Source organism: Triticum aestivum, chromosome 5A (assembly GCF_018294505.1).
Source record: "Triticum aestivum cultivar Chinese Spring chromosome 5A, IWGSC CS RefSeq v2.1, whole genome shotgun sequence".
NCBI classification, from domain to species: Eukaryota; Viridiplantae; Streptophyta; class Magnoliopsida; order Poales; family Poaceae; genus Triticum; species Triticum aestivum.
In genome coordinates, this window is record NC_057806.1 from 47,835,624 (window position 1) to 47,842,372 (window position 6,749).

General features: G+C 44.7%; 1 long non-coding RNA gene across 1 annotated transcript; it reads right to left on the bottom strand.

The window, feature by feature from the left end:
- Window positions 1-325: 325 nt before the first annotated feature.
- On the bottom strand, window positions 326-1,081 carry LOC123106540 (uncharacterized). The gene is made up of 2 exons (XR_006451381.1): window positions 734-1,081; window positions 326-655 (listed from the first exon to the last, which is right to left on the bottom strand). It is a non-coding gene; the product is annotated as an uncharacterized lncRNA (long non-coding RNA).
- Between the last annotated feature and the right edge of the window lie 5,668 nt (window positions 1,082-6,749).

The following is a 6,749-nucleotide window of genomic DNA, read 5'->3' on the forward strand; positions in this document are numbered from 1 at the left end:
GATCCCGAGCCTCGCGTCGGAGACCTCCTCCACCGCGAGCCAGGACGCCGCCCCGGAGCCAATCGCCGGCCAGCCGCCGCCCACACGCCGAATCCCCCTCCCGCAAGCGAGTAGCAGCCAAAGAAGCGCCCCGCCGCCGCCGGCTTCACGCAGGCTTTGCCTGCCGGAGGCCACCGGCGACGGCGAGGGGGAGAAAGGAGACGGGAGGGGCGGAGCTGTGGGGGTGGGAGCCGCTGCCCGTGTCGCCCCGGGGAGGGAGCGGCGCGGGGGCGGCATCGAGCAGTGGTATTTAAGAATCACGATCTTATCTCCATGGACTAGAGAATTGCTCCCAATAAAATGTTATTTTCCTTCCATTAAAGAGAAACATATTTCATCATAATTACACATGGTTCATACTAATTCTTGGTTAGTTTACAAAGAGAGAGGAAGTTCTACTGCCAAGTAAAGTCAAACTGCTTCCATACGTCGAATTTCGCTAATTCAAATGTGACCTAGGCATCGTGATTGAAGGCGTGATCCATGACGTGGGCGGGTAGAAGCTGGGGTGCCCTTGCCCAAACCCCTCGATCTTGTTTGCCATGTCGTCCTTGATGTTGTATTCCCTGACAGCCCGAAGCATCTGAGTCGTGGAGGAAGTAAGACGGTGACAAATCTGCATCCATGTAAGAGTATCAATTGTTTGCATTGTACAGTGTTTTGAACTGTGAAATTTACAAGAAATAAGACAAACCAATAGATAGTGCAGCAGGATTGTTGGCCTTTCTTGGGAGACATGCATTGTGGCCATGCGATATGGGAACGAGAGACGAGGAAGGTCGCCGACGTGCAGCCTTGTTGAACCGGTGGTGCAGGCAACGGTGGCGGCGCACATCTAGCAATTTATCAGATCGGATCTGCCGCTTGCCGGAGTGGTCACGACGGCTGCCTTTGCGGAGGATGCGAGCTGCTACAACCACCTCCTGCTTATGTGAACGACGAACCACAACCAATTGTGGATCTGTTTTGATTTCCCCACTAATCGTGGGTGCATGATTAACGGGCCAGTTGGCAGCTTCCTTCCGTGGTTAATGTGTGCATGGGAGTGGGGAGGGAGGGAGAGCTTCTCGGCCATGCGATGGAAACCGAATCGAGGGTATATGATTGGTCTGATGATGGGAAACAATCAGACATATGAGGGGAAGTGTTTCCCCTTCTTTTTTATGAAGAGTGAAATCACATGTGGAAGCGAGATCTTTTTAATGCGGAGAGATGGTGAAATCATCATGACGGTCGGTCCTCCTTTAATAATAGTGGACTGATAGGAGAATGTTATGTTTTTAGAGCTAGATACGAACACCTTATCTTCTACTCACCACATGCACATGCAAGCATGCACTAGATGACAAAAACTAATGTCATACTAAATTCTCCACCATTTCAAAAAATCAAAATGTTTTTGTAGCTTAAATCATTGGTTTCAATTCAAAATTTGTTTTCACTATTAAATTCACGACGATATTTTCGAAACTAGTTCCCATGTTAAGTTTTACCGCCTCTTTTTGGGTCCAAAGCTACCACATCTGGGCTACATAAGTTATCACACTTGCAATACGTAAATTACCATGATGTTTATACTGAAATTGCATGGCACAAAAAACGTACCCCAACCTTCTCCTCACATACACACTCATGCTTGCATTAGAGGACCAAAAACTGTTGTCATCCTAGATTCTCCTTATTTCAAAAATTTAAAATGTTTTCTAGCTCAAACTATAAGTCCAATTCAAAATCCATTTTCACCATTAAATTCATCGCGGTGGGACCTTCAAAATTAGACACCATGTTGGTAATTGACGACGACTTTTTTTCATGTCCAAAGTTACTTTCCAAGGGTAAGCAAGTTACCGTCCTTGCGGTACGTAGGTTACCATGTTTTTGACAAAAAAATTATTTGGGTATGTTTCAACAACTTTTTTGGGTCCAAGTTACCAAGCCAAGGGTACGGAAGTTATGATGTATGCGGTGCGTAAATTACCACGCTATCACGCAAAAGTCATTGGGGCATGTTTCAACAACTTTTTTTCGGGTAAAAAATACCATACCGTTTGTACGTAAGTCATCAGATGTGCGGTGAGTAAAATAACATGCTATTCACACATAAATACATAGGTATGTTATCAATAACTCTTTCCCTCGGGTCAAAGTTACCATGGGGTGCATAAATTATCATGTTATTCACACAAAATTTACCGGAGTATATTTTCAACCTTTTTTGCCTTCCGAGTCAAAGTTGTCGCGTGATACGTCTCCAACGTATCTATAATTTTTAATTGTTTCATGCTGTTATGTTATCAATCTTAAATGTTTTATAATTATTTTATAGTTATTTTATATTATTTTTTGGTATTAACCTATTGACATAGTGCCAAGTGCCAGTTCCTGTTTTTTCCATGTTTTTTTACATCGCAAAAAATCAATATCAGACGGAGTCCAAATGCCACAACTTTACAGAAAATTTTTATGGGTCAGAAGGAACACAACAGGCTCTGGTTGCACCTGGGGCAGTCCCGAGGAGGGGACAACCCACCAAGGCGCGCCAGGAGGCCATAGTGGGTTGTGCCCACCTCGGGTGCCCCCTGGACCGCCTCTTTGCTCTATAAATACCCCCAAAATACCAGAACCCTAAAAGCATCGACGAAATATTCATCCAGCCGTCGTAGAGTCCAGAACCACCAGATCCAATCTAGACACCATCTCGGATGGGGTTCACCACCTCCATTGGTGCCTCTCCGATGATGCGTGAGTAGTTCTTTGTAGACCTCCGGGTCCGCAGTTAGTAGCTAGATGGCTTCATATCTCTCTCTCTCTCTCTCTCTCTCTCTCTCTCTCTCTCTCTCTCTCTCTCTCGATTCTCAATACAATGGTATCTTGGAGATCCATATGATGTAACTCTTTTGCGGTGTGTTTGTTGGGATCCGATGAATTTTAAGTTTATGATAAGATCTATCTTTTTATATCCATGAAAGTTATTTGAGTTTCTTTGATCTCTTATATGCATGATCTCTTATAGCCTCGTATTTCTTCTCCGATATTTGGGTTTTGTTTGGCCAACTCGATCTATTTATCTTGCAATGGGAAGAGGTGCCCGGTAGTGGGTTCGATCTTATGGTGCTTGATCCCAGTGACAGAAAGGGAACCGACACGTATGTATCATTGTTACTAACGATAAAACGATGGGGTTTATCTCTACATAGATAGATCTTGTCTACATCATGTCATCGTTCTTATTGCAGTACTCCATTTTTCCATGAACTTAATACACTAGATGCATGCTGGATAGCGGTCGATGTGTGGAGTAATAGTAGTAGATGCATGTAGGAGTCGGTCTACTAATCTTGGACGTGATGCCTATGTAATGATCATTGCCTGGATATCGTCATAATTATTTGAGGTTCTATCAATTGCCCAACAGTAATTTGTTTACCCATCGTTTGCTATCTTTCTTAAGAGAAGCCACTAGTGAAACCTACGCCCCCCGGTCTTCTTTCTCATATATTTGCTTGTGATCTTCTTTTCCTTTGCATTTTTATTTAGATCTATTAAACCAAAAATACAAAAATACTTTGCTGCACTTTATTCTATTTATGATCTATTATTTCAATCTATTACAAATTTCTGGCATCGTTACCCGAAAGAGATTGACAACCCCTTTAACATGTCGGGTTGCGAGGTGTTGTTATTTGTGTGCAGGTGCTGTTTACGTTGTGTTGCTTGGTTCTCCTACTGGTTCGATAACCTTGGTTTCTTCACTGGGGGAAATACCTACATTCGCTGTGCTACATCATCCCTTCCTCTTTGGAGAAATACCGACACAGACCTAGCAGACAGGAGCTTTCTGGCGCTATAGTCAGGGAGCGATCATCGCGCTGTTCGTACATAATTTATTAGGTATGTGGTGCGTAAATTATCATGTTATTCACTCAGAAGTTACCGGGTATGTTTTTAACAACTTTTCCTCCCGGGTCAAAGTTACCATGGTATTGTTTGCATAGTAGATGCTAAATGGACGATGTCGTGGAATTGTCACGGCAGATGTCCTAGTGGAAGGACTTAATCGTGGAGCCATCGCAACTAGGAAGCTTAAAGGGGTTAAAACGGGATAAAGGACATGAGGGTTTATATCGGTTCAGCCCCTTGCGGTGAAGGTAAAAGCCTAATCCAGTTTGAGGTGATATTGCTAGGGTTTCGATGACCAGGGAGCGAATACGCTAAGCCTGGCTCTCGATCTATTGTTCTTGTCCCTAAACCATTGCCAGGTCATCCCTTTATATACACAGGTTGATGCCTGGCGGTTTACAGAATCCCGGCCGGCTCATCAACGTGTCCGGCTCGGTTTCTGCCCTTTCTTATCTTACAACACAAGTTACACATATATGGCGGTTTATACTTATGGGCCTTGAGCCGCCTTCGGGTCTGGGCCCTCTACTAAGCCTATCTGTGAATCGCCGTACAATCTTGGGCTTCATTATGGTGAACCGTCATAGGGATGACCCGGCCCCTCCTGGGCGGGTCATGCCTAATAGTCATATCCCCAACATTAGGCCCTAGGTTGATTTGAACTTGTTCATGTCAATCTTCAAGACTTAGAAAAAAATCCTTTCTCATCTGTTGTGAAAGCCTTATAACCCGCCATGACATCATCTCCAATTTTTTTGGAAAACTACAACGACGTCATCTTCAATGGATCTTTGCCTTAATGCCTTTCTGAAAATTGAGGCGTCCATCTAGCTGGATAACCATTGTTCGACCTCCTCGTTTTTCATATCTGCCTGTTTGCCTGTTTCCCTATAAATAGGACCGCACACTGCCCTTCGGTCTTCTCCTTCTCCTTCCTTCTTCTTCCTTGCGACGCACCGACCCGCTCAAGCTTCGCCGCCGCGGACCTCCTGTCTCCAGCCTCAACTCCAGCCGCTACATCGCCCTAAATAGACCAGAAACTGGCGGCGCCATTCTGCTGCCCTGACAATCTCGGTAAGCTCCTTTTTCCTGGTCATAGATCTGTTACTAGGGTTTTGTCGGTGTTCGTCGGAGTTCGTGGATGTTCATCACTGCCCTCCTTTTTCTTTGTCTTAAATCCATAGATTAGACCCAAAAGCCACGAAAATCTTGTGCGGCCGCAGTTTCCGCACTTGTTTAAACATTAGAACACATCCCTACTGCGACAGATTGCTTCTAGGGTTCCTCTATTCTTCCTCTGTTATTTTGCAGATGAATTTATCTCCCCTTTTTTGAAAATGGTAGATCTAAATTTATACCCTCAATCTGCGGAACTTGTTTGTCCTGACACTTAGCAAATTACAGCCTTGGTAGATCTTAAATGCCTCTAATCATGGTGGCTTACACCGCCGGTTTAGCTGGCTTATCCATATATCATTAGCCCTTCTTTAAGCCGTCGTGATAAACGTGCACTGTAAACGTTAACTTGTAATCCCACCAACTAATTTAAGCCGGTGAATTGTTTTCTTTTAGATTGCCCTTTCACCATGCCGCCAAAGACGACGACAACTTGCAACTGGGTCCCTTCCATAGTCACCGAGAGCACTTTGACAGATTTTGTCACCATTTGGTATTTACCTGAAACAAGTGTCATGTCTAATCGTGCTCCTGATTCGGCTGAAGAAAGACCACAACCAAAGGACGGCGAGATTATTGTCTTCACCGACCATATGAACCGGGGCTTCTCGCCGCCCAGCTCAAAATTCTTTAGAGATATCCTGCATTTCTTCAAGCTTCATCCACATGATATCGGACCCAATTCCATATCCAACATCTGTAACTTTCAAGTTTTCTGTGAAGTTTATCTGCAAGAAGAACCCACTGTCGAGCTTTTTAGTGAATTCTTTTATTTGAACCACCAGAATGAATGCACCAATGGTCCTAGCTTGGAACTTGGCGGGATCTCAATTCAGCGCCGACGAGATGCCATCTTCCCTCTAGTAGTCTTACCGAGCCATCCCAAGGACCAGAATCAAACATGGTTCTATTGCCAGGACTCCTCACCGTCTGATGAAAATTCGATGCCGGGTTACCGTGCTGAGCGTCTTGACACCACCTACCAACTCCCTGATAAACTCACTACCGCCGAACGCAAGAAACTCATGCCGAAGATCAAAAAGGTTCAAGCTTTGCTGGGAAACGGGTTAACTGGTGTTGACATAGTCCGTTGCTGGGTCGCATGGCGGATCATCCCTCTAAGCCGCCGACCCGGCTTGATGTGTAATTACACCGGAGGAACATATGACCCTCTACACCATAGTCCTCTACGTCTGAGCGAAGAGGCCATCATTGAAATGGCAAGCACTCTTGTTAACGGCAAATATGAAGATTGCAACGTCGTGGGTTTAAATCCTTTCTGCAAGCTTAACCCGGCTCCAGAGGTAAATCCTTTTAACTTCTTTTCCCTCGGCAGTTAAGTATTCGCACAAATTTAAACATGTTATCCTTTCCCCGGCCAAATCTGATTTTTGGAAAGCCAAATATGACCATGAGGCTGCCAAAAAAGCTAAAGCTGCTATGATGGCTGCCAAGAAGACCATTAGAAAATCTAGGAAGAAACAAACCTCCTCTGATTTACTCAAGCTGGACAACACCTCTAAGTCGGAGGTAGCTCTTGACTCTCTTGGCCAGTTTTTTTAACAACCTTATTGACACTGGCTATTATCAGGGTGACACGGGAACCAGTCATGCAGTCGAAGACGAGGTAACTA